The sequence below is a fragment of the Triticum aestivum genome, chromosome 7B, assembly GCF_018294505.1.
Source record: "Triticum aestivum cultivar Chinese Spring chromosome 7B, IWGSC CS RefSeq v2.1, whole genome shotgun sequence".
Classification (NCBI taxonomy): Eukaryota; Viridiplantae; Streptophyta; class Magnoliopsida; order Poales; family Poaceae; genus Triticum; species Triticum aestivum.
In genome coordinates, this window is record NC_057813.1 from 5,579,766 (window position 1) to 5,594,840 (window position 15,075).

General features: G+C 44.9%; 1 non-coding gene and 1 pseudogene across 1 annotated transcript; both read left to right on the forward strand.

Moving 5' to 3' along the window:
* LOC123156325 (uncharacterized) overlaps window positions 1–14,438 on the forward strand; it is a 41,348-nt pseudogene extending 26,910 nt beyond the window's left edge.
* LOC123163448 (small nucleolar RNA snoR99) lies at window positions 10,909–11,009 on the forward strand. The gene has a single exon (XR_006481902.1). It is a non-coding gene; the product is annotated as a small nucleolar RNA snoR99 (small nucleolar RNA).
* Window positions 14,439–15,075: the final 637 nt, after the last annotated feature.

Below are 15,075 nucleotides of genomic sequence, written 5' to 3' on the forward strand. Positions count from 1 at the left end.
GAACACCATAGTGTAATGGTGTGACCAAATGTCATAACCGTACTTTATTAGATATAGTGCGATCTATGATGTCTCTTACCGATCTACCACTATCGTTTTGGGATTATGCATTGGAGACAGCTGCATTCACGTTAAATAGGGCACCATCTAAATCCGTTGAGACGACACCGTATGAACTATGGTTTGGCAAGAAACCTAAGCTGTCGTTTCTTAAAGTTTGAGGTTGCAATGCTTATGTGAAAAAGTTTCAACCTGATAAGCTCAAACTCAAATCGGAGAAGTGCGTCTTCATAGGATACCCAAAGGAAACTGTTGGGTGCACCTTCTATCACAGATCCGAAGGCAAATTCGTCGCCAAGAATGGATCCTTTCCAGAGAAGGAGTTTCTCCCGAAAGAAGTGAGTCAGAGGAAAGTAGAAAACTTGATAAGATCAAGTTACTACCGAATCTCGTAGGTAAACCAGAGTGAGATCCGCACCAGAGTGGTACGGTAATCCTGTTCTGGAGGTCATGTTACTTGACTATGACGAACCTACGAACTATGAGAAAGCAATGATGAGCCCACATTCCGCGAAATGGTTTGAGGCCATGAAATCTGAGATATGATCCATGTATGAGAACAAAGTATGGACTTTGGTTGACTTGCCCGATGATCGGCAAGCAATTGAGAATAAATGGATCTTTAAGAAGAAGACTGACGCTGATGGTAATGTTACTGTCTACAAAGCTCGACTTGTCGCAAAAGGTTTTCGGCAAGTTCAAGGGATTGACTACGATGAGACCTTCTCACCCGTAGCGATGCTTAAGTCCGTCCGAATCATGTTAGCAATTGCCGCATTTTATGATTACGAAATTTGGCAAATGGATGTCAAAACTGCATTCCTGAATGGATTTCTGGAAGAAGAGTTGTATATGATGCAACCGGAAGGTTTTGTCGATCCAAAGGGAGCTAACAAAATGTGCAAACTCCAGCGATCCATCTGTGGACTGGTGCAAGCATCTCAGAGTTGGAATATACACTTTGATGAGTTGATCAAAGCATATAGTTTTATACAGACTTGCGGTGAAGCCTGTATTTACGAGAAAGTGAGTGGGAGCACTACAACATTTCTGACAAGTATATGTGAATGACATATTGTTGATCGGAAATAATGTAGAACTATTCTGTAAAGCATAAAGGAGTGTTTGAAAGGAGTTTTTCAAAGAAAGGCTTCAGTGAAGCTGCTTACATATTGAGCTTCAAGATCTATAGAGATAGATCAAGACGCTTGATAAGTTTTTTCAATGAGTACATACCTTGACAAGATTTTGAAGTAGTTCAAAATGGAGCAGTCAAAGAAAGAGTTCTTGCCTGTATTACAAGGTGTGAAGTTGAGTAAGACTCAAAGCCCGACCACGGCAGAAGATAGAAAGAGAATAGAAGTCATTCCCTATGCCTTGGCCATAGGTTCTATAAAGTATGTCATGCTGTGTACCAGATCTATTGTACACCCTGCACTGATTTGGCAAGGGAGTACAATAGTGATCTAGGAGTAGATCACTGGACAGCGGTCAGAATTATCCTTAGTGAAATAAGGATATGTTTCTCGATTATGGACGTGACAAAAGGTTCGTCGTAAAAGGATTACGTCGATGCAAGTTTTTGACACTGATCCAGATGATTCTAAGTCTCAATCTGGATACATATTGAAAGTGGGAGCAATTAGCTAGAGTAGCTCCGTACAGAGCATTGCAGACATAGAATTTTGGAAAATACATACAGATCTGAATTTGGCAGGCCCGTTGACTAAATTTTTCTCACAAGCAAAACATGATCACTCTTTGAGTGTCAATCACATAGTGATGTGAACTAGATTACTGAATCTAGTAAACCCTTTTGGGTGTTGGTCACATGATGATGTGAACTATCGATGTTAATCACATGGTGATGTGATCTAGATTATTGACTCTAGTGCAAGTGGGAGACTGAAGGAAATATGCCCTAGAGGCAATAATAAAGTTATTATTTATTTCCTTATTTTATGATAAATGTTTATTATTCATGCTAGAATTGTATTAACCGGAAACATAATACATGTGTGAATACATAAACAAATAGAGTGTCACTAGTATGCCTCTACTTGACTAGCTCGTTAATGAAAGATGGTTATGTTTCCTAACCATGAACAATGAGTTGTTATTTGATTAACGAAGTCACATCATTAGTAGAATGATCTGATTGACATGACCCATTCCATTAGCTTAGCACCCGATCGTTTAGTATGTTGCTATTGCTTTCTTCATGACTTATACATGTTCCTATGACTATGAGATTATGCAACTCCCGTTTACCGGAGGAACACTTTGGGTACTACCAAACGTCACAACGTAACTGGGTGATTATAAAGGAGTACCACAGGTGTCTCCAATGGTCGATGTTGGGTTGGCGTATTTCGAGATTAGGATTTGTCACTCCGATTGTCGGAGAGGTATCTCTGGGCCCTCTCGGTAATACACATCACATAAGCCTTGCAAGCATTACAACTAATATGTTAGTTGTGAGATGATGTATTACGGAACGAGTAAAGAGACTTGCCGGTAACGAGATTGAAGTAGGTATTGGATACCGACGATCGAATCTCGGGCAAGTAACATACCGATGACAAAGGGAACAACGTATGTTGTTATGCGGTCTGACCGATAAAGATCTTCGTAGAATATGTAGGAGCCAATATGGGCATCCAGGTCCCGCTGTTGGTTATTGACCAGAGACGTGTCTCGGTCATGTCTACATTGTTCTCGAACCCGTAGGGTCCGCACGCTTAAGGTTACGATGACAGTTATATTATGAGTTTATGCATTTTGATGTACCGAAGGTTGTTCGGAGTCCCGGATGTGATCACGGACATGACAAGGAGTCTCGAAATGGTCGAGACATAAAGATTGATATATTGGAAGCCTATGTTTGGACATCGGAAGTGTTCCGGGTGAAACCGGGATTTTACCGGGTTACCGGGAGGTTACCGGAACCCCCCGGGAGCCATATGGGCCTTCATGGGCCTTAGTGGAAAGGAGAAAGGGGCAGCCCAAGGGGGCTGCGCACCTCCCCCCTTCCCCTAGTCCTATTAGGACTAGGAGAGGTGGCCGGCCACCCCTCACCCTCTTTCCCCCTTGGGAATCCTAGTTGGAATAGGATTGGGGGGGGGGGGGGGGAGTCCTACTCCCGGTAGGAGTAGGACTCCTCCTGCGCCTCTCTCTCTTGGCCGGCGCACCCTCCCCCCTTGGCTCCTTTATATACTGAGGTAGAGGCACCCCAAAGACACACAAGTTGACACAAGTTGATCCACGTGATCTGTTCCTTAGCCGTGTGCGGTGCCCCCTGCCACCATATTCCTCGATAATACTGTAGCGGAGTTTAGGCGAAGCCCTGCTGCTGTAGTTCATCAAGATCGTCACCACACCGTCGTGCTGACGGAACTCTTCCCCGACACTTTGCTGGATCGGAGTCCGGGGATCGTCATCGAGCTGAACGTGTGCTCGAACTCGGAGGTGCCGTAGTTTCGGTGCTTGATCGGTTGGATCGTGAAGACGTACGACTACTTCCTCTACGTCGTGTCATCGCTTCCGCAGTCGGTCTGCGTAGGGTACGTAGACAATACTCTCCCCCTCGTTGCTATGCATCACATGATCTTGCGTGTGCGTAGGAAAAATTTTGAAATTAGTACGAAACCCCACATTTCCGAGTGTTTGTCATGTTCTTTCATTTTGAAGGATTTACAAGGCGGTACCATAACGAGACATATTGATCATGTGAAGGCATACAAGATGCGCAACTCCATCATCCTTGAGAAACTCCTAAAGGTGAACTCCTTCCCTTTGAGCCATCTTCAAATATGCATATTGGATGGGCCATGCTTTCATTGTTGTCTCCTTCTTCTTGTCTACATGATACATATATTGGATGGAGGACCAACATTTGAGATGGACCCTATGGACCATCAAGTTGAGGAGTGCCACAACATCCGGCATTGGTACATAACCACTCCTTTGACACATTGCACCAACACATACATATTTGTTGATTGTGTTCCCATATGTCATGCTCGGTGGACATATCATACCCATAGCAAATTTGCATCTTATGCATGGATTGACTCACCTTATGATTGCCTTGTTGCATCTTGTATTTCTATGTCATCCATGATATATGAGCTTGTGCATTTCCTTAGCAAATTTGTTGTGATCTTTCTTGATGGCATATTCGTACATAATGATCACATTGCCTACCATCAATTGCATGATAACATAATCATATTTAGCATACATTGCCATCTTCATGCTCTTGATAAACCGTCTCACTGTGACATCATTTTGCACCGTGGTTGCATTGATCATATTCACAACACATTTGTGTGCACAATGAATGATTTTGCTCCCATGAATGCTTTGCATACCTTCCTAGAACATCTTGATAAGCTTCATGCGCTTTGTCACGCACTATCTTGCCGCACGGACTCATTCTTCCATGATGGACACTTTGTGTGCGCTAACCATTGTATTTCCAAGTGTACTTTGTGTTTGCTCATTTTGCATGTACCACATACCGGAGACACCTTGGACTACTTGGATTGCGCCATGTCTTCAACTTCGTCCAACTACAAGTCCGTCCACAACAACCGTTTCCATGGTGATGAGGATCACGATCCGAGGTCGGATCTTTCCCAAGGGGGGGGGGAGATGATGCGGAGCATCCCACGTTCATCCCCATGTACACTCCGACTACTCTCCAAGCCCCAAGAGGACATATGACGAGACCTCGAACATACGCCATTGGACACAAGGTGAATTCACTCCGCTTCGAACCGCCACTTTCCGCATGTGATACATGGTTACTACCTCATGCATGGACCTTGCATACACTCAGGTACAACCAAGATGACCATGGAGATTCAAAGGACCAAGGCCAAGCATGGAAGAGAAGACGGAAGAAAGGAGAAGAAGATGGAGCAGCTGTTGGCGTTAGCCCGGACGTCCGGACCTCCCTCCGGATCATCCGGACTCAGCCGGATCATCCGGATGCCCTCCCGGATCATCCGGGTAATCCCGCAGCCACGACACCCGAAGCTTGCAAAATCCTCCCAGCGAAGTCGGATCATCCGGACGAGGACCCGGATCATCCGGACCCCCATCCGGATCATTCGGCCTTTGCCTGCGTGCATGACTTGGGCCGAGGCCCGTGTACCCCTTCGCCCCTCACTTACCCTTTCATGGCTTAGCACTATATATAGACCCCCTCCTCCTCCATTTGAGGGTTAGCGTTGATTTAGCTCTTTTGTAAGATAGAGCCTTGCTCATCCATACGGATTTCCTCCTCATGAGAGACCGCGGCCTCTTCGGAGAAGATCCACCTGGATTCAAGACCCCTTTACGGGAAGATCCCTCGTGGATTCAAGACCTCCTCTCGAAGATGAACTACCGCTACTTGTATCGTCCTTTGTTGGATTTGGACCGCGTATCTCTTTGTGTTTCGAGGATCTAGCACATGTGTGATTGATCTTGTTGGTTGAGTGATTTCTCTCGTGTTTCTCCTCGTTTTCCCCTCGTGTTCTTCGTGTTCTTCATGGGATCCACTCCAATCGTGAAAGATCGGGCCACTAGGGTTCTACCCTACATCAGAACACCACCTTGCTCATTGATGGTACTGCTACATTATAATGTACGGATATGGGTGCTTGTAGCTATTGCTGTCTGCTTCCTTTGTTTTTTCTTCCGGATTTTAAGCTGCACCATAATTTTTCAAGTGTAAATGTGAACTTTGATGAGTAAGTTACATCTGTACTTAACTGTCAAAACTAAAAATACACAACTGTGTTCGTAAAAATAATAGGCAACCGTAAAAGCTTTGCAAAAAGCTAAAGGTGTATGTACGTTCGACACACTTTACTCAATTTTTTTTATTCAAGCTGTACATATTCACATTTTTACTGATAGCATTTGTTCTCCTTTGGATATAGCCCCAGTGACTGGACATATGGGTAAGCAGTGTTGAAGAGATTTCTTCCTGTTCGCACATATGAAAAACAGTTCTTTGTTCCAAAACAGACGAGATGATTCTTGGGTTGCAGAGAGTGGGTTGGAAGAAAGTAGATGTCAACTTCCATGCGTCAATGTGGCGTTACTCTGGTCACAACAACATGCATGTATGTAGATGTGCACCCCCAAGAGTCCCCTGAGGACATACATTTTTTATTTGCTTCCAACAAGTTAAGACGGAGTGGCTTCGCAATGCTGGTGCCGGCGTTATCACGGACAGCATGAAACAAACATGCCTGCCTTCCAACCTGTAAGATTTACACTGGGGATGCTGACATTCACCACGGTTACTACTCTATGAGTGAACTCTTAAGCCTGCCAGTTTTCTCCCTAAGCAACATACTTTATCCGTTACTAAATATAAGTCCTTTAAAAATTTTAAATGGACTACAACATATGGATGTATGTAGACATAATTTTAGAGTGTAGATTCACTCATTTTGCTTCGTATGTAGTCATTTGTCAAAATCCCTAAAATGACTTATATTTGGGAACGGATGGAGTAGATGTTTTACCAGTATTCAACTATACTGTAAGCCATAAATTGATGAGATTGCTAAAGGTAAATTGCTTGTCAGCTTGTTGCTTCCATATATGTTATTCATCTCTCACGAAGTTGTATGTTGGTGTGGAAGTGGAACGGCTATTTATGGGGTGATCTAGCCCCTTCTGGTTCGCCGAGGGGAATGTACAAAGCGCAAAGAGCAGGTCTAGTAGAAAGCGCAAAGATCTTTACCCAGGTTTGGGCCACCTTGGAGGTGTAATAATACTCTACTCCTGCTTTTGTGTATTGAGAGTGTAGATGCACAAGTACAAGGAGCGCTTTTCGCCCCGGCAATGTGCAAGGAGAAGGCAGATACACATGCAAGAGTGCCTAGAGTTAGAATGTGTTCGAGCCCTCGTAAAGGTCGCCATGGCCATTCTTTTATAGCTTAAGGGGTTACCACCGTGGCAAAAAGGTAATTACACGATGATTAGATAGCATACAGTGCTATCATACGTAACTCTGCTAGTTAGGACAAATTACATTAAATGCACCGCTAGGTGTCGCGAGGAGGAGTAGCCCCGGCAAAAACGCAACACCGCTTGCCTAGCTAACTCCTATTATCTTGACATACCATTTGGACGGGTGTCGATAAAGGTAATCTTCCTCCCAGTGTGCTGACACGTGCTGGCAAACTCCACCTAACTGCTTGCGGGCTCGACACCTCACCGACTAGCGACCAGCTGGCTAGTGAGGTGAAGCGCTAGTAGTTGGCAGGGGTTTGCTAGCCACGGGCTTGCCGGGCCTTCGCCTTGCCGGCCGGGGTTGCTTCTAATGCTTATTCTCGCTCTTCTCTTCAAGTCACTTCATCCTTGAATCTTGATCTTCTTGATGCGCTCCTTGATCTCTCAAAGAGTTGCTTCCTTTGGTTTGAGTATCTGTTTGTATTTTGACAATCCATCATAGGTTTCCCTACTGTCACAGGAGCTGCTACTTGTCTGTGCATAGGTCAGGGGTGTAAAACCCCGTGTTTCATACACCGACAGGAGCCCCCGGGCCTGGTATATACGTGTTGTTGAGTGTCGTTTGGGTAGGCCCAAACAATGCACAGACATGCGGCAAGGATTGATGTAGAACTTGCTGTGATGATATCCGCACTTTGAGATCTTCTTTGCTTCTTCATGAACCTGAATTCGAGCTAGGCCCAGCTTTCCTCTGATATTGTTGTCGTCTAGGCAGCATTCACTATCTGCTTTAGAAACCAGGGCGCGTAAGACTAGTCACAGTGGGAGTAACTTCAGCAGTAACATCGAGTCCAACTCAGCAAATTTGCTTATGTGGCAATGAGTTAATGAGGAGAGAGGTAGTTACAGTAACTTAGCTAGTTACTGTAACATCACATGTCCCAATGCAATATGAGTCTATAACCTAATAAATGAGGCTTTGCATGTTACCACACTTATGTTACTACCCACTATGAAGGTAATAACATAGTGTAGGGATTTGTGTATGTTACTAGTGTATGTTATGCATTGTGGCTAGTCTAAACACGTGGGTTGCCACCAGGCTCGGCTTGGGTAGGCCCACGATCACGCGTGTCTTAAGGTAACTGCCATCTTTGTCATCACTTCCCCACCTTTATTGCGACCCCCTCCCTCCCCCCACGATGTGGATTAGGCGCGAGACGTGGGATTGGCGCAGAGGGGCGGTCGTGGAGGCAGTGCCTTGAGTAGGGGAGCCAGGACGTCGGATTGGTGGGTCTGAACAGTTGATGGAGTAATGCGCTAACCAGGAATGCAGAGTGTGGAATTGGTAGAGCGAGGCGGTTGCCCTAGGACAGCTGAGAGCCATCCCTCGCGCCTCTCCCTATAGAAGGGGGGCTGCGGGAGACGATTCTCATCCATCTCTTCCTCCTCCATTCTTCCAGCATCTGCTCCCATCATGGCGAGAGGGAGAGGCTGAGCTCGCGCTTCCGTTGTTCCGGCGAGAGCTTCTCCTCGGGAGCATGCTTCTGCCGCGGTCGCGGAGGCTAGTTCCAGTGCCCGATGTGGGACTGCAGGTCGGGGTCGTGGACAACTCGACGCTCGTGGTCGGGGCGTCCAGAGCAGGGCACTCGTCATCTCGCCCCAAGCTGCTCCTCCCCGGCGGAAGGCCACACGGAGGACATGACGCTCGAGTTCATCATAGAGCTGTGCAACCCACATCGAAGCTGGCTGCGGCTCCCTCGTCCCTTTGCCAGGGTAATGGAGGTCTCGACCAGCCGCTCGGCCTATGGTTGCGTGTGAACGGTTGCTGCAATGGCACTGTGTGGGTGAACGCTGAGTTCCCCACAAACGACATCATGTATCTCACGCGTGGGTTGAAGTCCTTTGCTCGTGCCCGCTATCTGGCAGAGGAGCACCTCCTCCACTTCAAGTTGGTGGAGTCCAATACGCTCTCTATGAGGTTCTTCAGGGCTTCATGCGCTCGCACGGAGTGCTGAGCGGAGAGCTCGAGCAACAGCAAAAGCTCCTCCTCGAGCGATAGTGACGATGAGGACGATGGTGAAGACGACGACAGCGGTGATCTGGGCATTAAGATCGAGGACGACGGCTCCGACTCTAGTTGAGCGCCGGCAGCACCATCATCTGGCCTGCCGGGCGCGCTCCGCCTAGGCGCCCCTTTTGCCCTGGGTTGCACTTGATGAAACCATGGAAGAAAGGGCAGTGAAAGACATTATCGAGCACTTTTCATTTTCAATAAATATATGATATTTATCGTGCTCAAATGAATGTGCTCAAATGAACTCTCAACTTGTAGCAGAGAAAGTAGGAGGGGAAAAAAGGAGGCGGCAGTAGCCGAAGTTGCAAACCACTATGGATATGGCATGGACTCGCTGGCATGGGAGCCACCACGGCTCAAGATTCGTTCCCCCACCGCTTTGCCCTCATCAGGGACTCGGGTTCAAGGAACTAGGAAAAGAGAAGACGACAGATTTGGATCCAAGCTCATTTTTACTGGCAGAGAGAAGAAAACGAGGAAGATACCTATAACTATTACTAGCCATACCCGCGCGGCGGCACGCCGCGCCCCACCAATACGTTATGTATTGATACATTACCCTTGAGAAACATCTTTTTTTCTAACGTGGTAGTAGTGTCTGCTTATAGATGATAGTTTATGTTATTCTATATTGTATATATAGAGATATTTCTCTATTGATGTAGTGTATTTGTTTATGTCTTAGACGATTCAGAAGGGGTTGGTTGGATGTATGGCATCGCACCTGCTAATGCTGCGCCTGACCATGGTGCCATGCTCCTTGGACTAAACAATTCAAATGGGTAAAAAAAAATTTCAAGAAAATTTGCTAATTTCTAAATTTTGTCGCTGAAATCGTGCAAAACAATCTTGGCCACTATAATCTGCCAAACTGTTCACTTATGCTGTTCATTTCAGTTAGAAGCAAATTTCTGAAAATAAAAACTTCGCTAGTTGTATATCTTTTAAAGCATGAGCATTAATAATAATACCGTGTTCATTCAAAATATTCAAATAAAAATTTGACAATAAAACATTGCAAAACAGAAGGAATTTTCCAAGGAAAACTCATTGTCAATAAGACAAACAAAATACAGAACAATCATGAGATCTGAAGTCATAAAAGTAGCAAAGGCAAAAACAAGGAATATGTAGAGAACATACTCATTGATCCATGTTGAAAATGAAGACATGGGACCTTCGAGCTTCATGAAGAAATTGCAGATCATAAGATTGTGGATCAGTGAGCACTAACCATCAGTTCTTGTACAAAAAGGGCACTATCCCTGTAGCAAAAACAACTCAAAAAAAAAAGATCATATCAAAAGCAGAGGAGGACATCTTCTGAACGATGCAGCAAATGGAGAGGAGGATATTGAGGAGGTGCCCATGCCCGAATAAGCACTACTGCATATAAAAAAATAGCATCTAATATACATTTTGCATACCATTTCATAACAGTCAAATCGCCAAGCCGATTTAATTTAGAGTATAATTTTCAAATTTACTATGGAATTTCAAAGAACATGTGGCAATCTGGAAACCAAAACCTGCATTATGACTCGTATGTATCGCTTCTGGCTTCACACAGTGTCTTATTTCACAAAAAGGTGTGTTCTGAAATACAATAAAATGACTTCACCATGCACACGAAATGGACATAAAAAGATATAAAAAATGACTTCACTTGAACTTGCATCCCAATCAGAGAAGACATGAGTATCACACCAACCTCCAATCCACATCTAAAAAATGTATCTAAATCCACAATAGTATTTCGCCTACTATGATCTAGAAACAACCTTGGCTTATCTAATCTGAAAATAGTGAAACCGCCTCTGGGAGCAAGCAGTCCCTTGCACCTTAACTATCTTCTTCACTTTTTTTGCTAAAACCTTCTGCTTTTAGCTGATCATTAACGGGTGGAATATTAAGCATCTTCTTCACTTTTTGTCTGCTAAAACGAATAGTTTCTAGCTGATCATTAACTGATGTGAAGATGTTTAGTTCTTCTATACATATTAACAAACAGATAGCGCCACCGCGTTCAATTTGAACTTCTGGATAACGGCTGCTGTGAGTTTACGACCGTCTTCGTCTGCACGTAGACCATCTCCTTCCCGAAGCATGCACGCGGCCTTGCGTGGCACACCGGGTACCGCGCCACAAACTTGCCGCCGTTACCGAGCGAGTGCTCCGGGCCGATATTCTCCATCCGCTTGTACGCCGAATAATTGGCGACCCTCCCGTTGAAGGTAACCGACGGGCACAGGCACATCACCTCGATGATAGCGGCGTGCAGGTACTGCATACTTTACACGTTGCCGTTCGGCGAACGCGAGACGTCGTAGTGGACACGCTGCTCGCGGCGCTGGTTCACGGTGAGGATCCAGAAGAACCATGTCAGGGCCAAGGTCGTCGTATACTCACCGACCAGAATGAAGCTGACAACCACATCCCGCGGGAACCGGCGCTTTGCCTCCGGCATGGGGAACACGGCGGGGAGCTTGTCGCGGCCATCATCCTCGCCCATGACCATCATGAATTGTGAGAGCAAGTCCGGGTCCCCCTCGACGGGGTTGTTTCTCTGGCTCACCTCCTTGGCTTCGATGAAGTTGTCGACGGATGGTTTGGCCGGTGTATGTTGGGAAAGAAACGGGAGAGAGGAGGAAGAGGAAAGGAGAGCCGTGTGCGAGGTTGTCTCACTTGGTCGTAAACGGGAACAAAGCTTACTCCTATTTATACACGTATGATTCGTCTAGAAAGTAAACACATGCAGTGATCGAGAAACTACGGATTAAGCGGCAACATGGTAAAGCACACACGTAATACCATGATGTGTCAATGCCAACAATTACCAACCCATGCACGCACTAAAAAAGAAAAGAAAATGAAATCGCCTAGCTTAAGTGGCCGGAGAGAATCCTAGAAGATACATGTGGTCATGACATCCCTCGAAAACTGCGCCTTGCATGCACACATCAACGGCAAAAGCAAAACAGCCAATCCCTGCTGCCCGACAGACAGTTGGTTGATAAAAAACAAACCAAATGTAGAAGCGGCAAAGCAAACAGCGGCAAAAGCAGCACCGCTGTCCCTGAAAATAGGACGACAGCGCCGAGACAAACGACGCCGATTAGTCCAATGGAAACTCAAGAAACACCGTTCGGCAGATAAACTCCTGTACTATGAATTCACACATCGTTGCTGGCCCACACACCGCATAAAACGCTAGAGGAACCAAACAAGTACGCACACACGTTCAAAAAAAATTTGAATACAAACTTAGAGTCACCACGGGTTTGCACACGGCCACATCCCAAGTTATTACATGTGCCATGAACCGGTTAATACCTCATATATGAATTTTGCATGTGCCAATGCAGCCGACATGTAGTTGCACCAATAGTTTTCCTTTTTTCTGTACTATATGAATATTAACAAGGCAGTGCTCCATGATATATGGACCCCTATGAAAATTATATGTGTTAATAATGAACTCGCTTTGGTGAGATCATGATGTTTGAGTGAGAAAACCAAATACAAGAAAAAGTCCAGACCCGGTTCCCGTTAGGAGACCCCTTCACATGACGTGCGGGTCCCACGTATTGCAAAATATTCATAAGAGAAAATATATTCAATATTGGACTCTATTTGTAGTGTTCACCGTGTAGAATACAGTGGTGCAAATAGATTAAAGTTTGACACATTGATCTAAGAGAAATAATTACCAGAAGAGAGAAATACGTGCATGCAAAGCTAGCAAGATTTGTAATTGGCGTGCACCACGTTACATGGCTGCGTGCAGTACTTCAATACTTATGCTAATTCGCATTGTAATGTCATTTTCAACCAAGTGGCAAAACATAGAAGCAAACAAGAAAAATAAGCACACCACCCTGCCCCACATTGAATGAAAAAAACGCTAAACGAACCAAACCAAACGGCACACTAGTTCAAAAAATTTGAAACGAAACCTTAAATCTACAAGGCATTTGTACACCACCAGGTACCAAACTAATAGCACGTGTCACATGCGGTATTCACCATACATCATTTTCACACAAGTGGCTAAATCTTAGAGCAAAATCTTTGCCTGGAATAGAGGTTTGGGTATGTTTGACGCTTTGGTATCTCATGAATATGAACTGTTCTTTTCCCGTCAAAAAAATAATATAAATTGTTCGTTTGATAGGAAGCGATGTTTCCAACCATAACGAGGCGTTCATGATGACTATCAATCCTCGAGCTCTGCAACTTCGACCCGCTGCGTGAGTGCGGTGACGTGAGCGTCGGCGTTTCTGAAGAAAAAAAAATCGGTTTTGGAGAAAAGGAAAAACACAAAACACGAGCTCACCCAGTGCTACCGACCGATGCAGAGCCGTTTGAACCGTCCGCTGCGAATCTAACGGCCGGCGGCGACGCCGTATCCCACCAGCACGCCCAAATCACTGCATCGTCCGCACGCGCGTCAGTCTCTCGTCGGTCGCCGCAGCCGCACTCCCTCGATTCGCGCCGGCGGCGATGACTTAATAGCCGCCGGTAGGGGCTGTCCCGCATCGTGTGCATCCATGGAAGCATCCGACAGCAACCAAGGACCAGAACATCTCATTGTCCTGGTTCATGGTATCATGGCAAGGTAACAGCCATACATCCTAGTCACACTATAGCAGTTCATAAAAACAGGATGAGCTCCATATAAAAAAACACATTAATTCCTCCGCGCCTCTTTTTTGAGAGCTTAATTTCATTGTTACTGGCTACATATTTCCTTTCGGCTTGGCCTGGATTTTGGCTTGATTGGTATGAATTTACAATTCAGAACAACCCCTTTGCTCATTGATGGTAGTGCTATTGCCGTCTGATCTCTTTGATTAACCTTTTTTTCCTCAAACATCTACACGAAAACTTTCGATGGGATTGATGTAGCTGGAAGAAGGTTTACCGAAAGAAGTATGTGGTAGAGACTAATCTCTGCTGTTCATGTATTGACAGCTTAGGAAGCTTCCATAATAATGCCCTATGAAAGAAGGTCTTGGACGTGGTTCAGAAGATGCCCAGCTTGAAAAATATTTCCTTCATAGTACATTCTTTGGGTGGTCTGTTTGCCGGATATGCTATTTCTATACTATATTCACTGCAAGCAAAAGAAACTGGAAGCGGTGTTGGTGTCATGCCGACAGTTGGAGGATCTGAAATATCACACACTTCAGGATTAGCTGACATTGCTGGGTTGGAGCCACTTAATTTTATTACATTGGCAACCCCACATCTTGGTATTAGAGGGAAAAATCAGGTGGGTGTCAAACATGCATTAAAGTATATTTGTCCCCTTTTGAACTTCCCATCTAATCTTGGTTGACTTGGAAGCAAAAGCTCTTGTTTTTGTATTTGTGGGTTTTTTGCGACCTATTAAGAATTTTGTAAGGTAGACTCAAACACATTGTGGTATATCACTAGTTCGTGCCAAAGCAAATAAACCATATAGTAGTAAAGATTCTGGTAAAACATACAAGCGATCGCTCAGGGAGAAAATAGTAATATTACTGTGACTTTATAATATCTAGAAGTGTGTTAATTCCATGCGAATTTACTGGCTTTGGTAATTACCAGTTTCCATTTCTTCAAGGGCAGTCTATTCTACTCCCTCCGTCCCAAAATAAGTGTCTTGAGCTTAGTACAAATTTGTACTAGAGCTAGTACAAAGTTGAGACACTTATTTTGGGACGGAGGGAGTACATAAACTTGCAGTACCTTTAGCTCCCTTCATTGTCGGACGCTGTGGTGCCCAACTCTTTCTCACTGATGGAGAACCTAGCAAGCCACCTCTTCTTCTACTAATGACATCTGATCATGAGGACAAAAAGTTTATGTTAGTGAGGAGGGCAGATTATTAAGATGTTTATGTAAGTTTGTTCTATTAGAAAATTAATGTTTCTTCATCATTTAACAGATCTGCACTAGCAGCTTTTAGGAACCGCATTTTGCATGCTAATGTT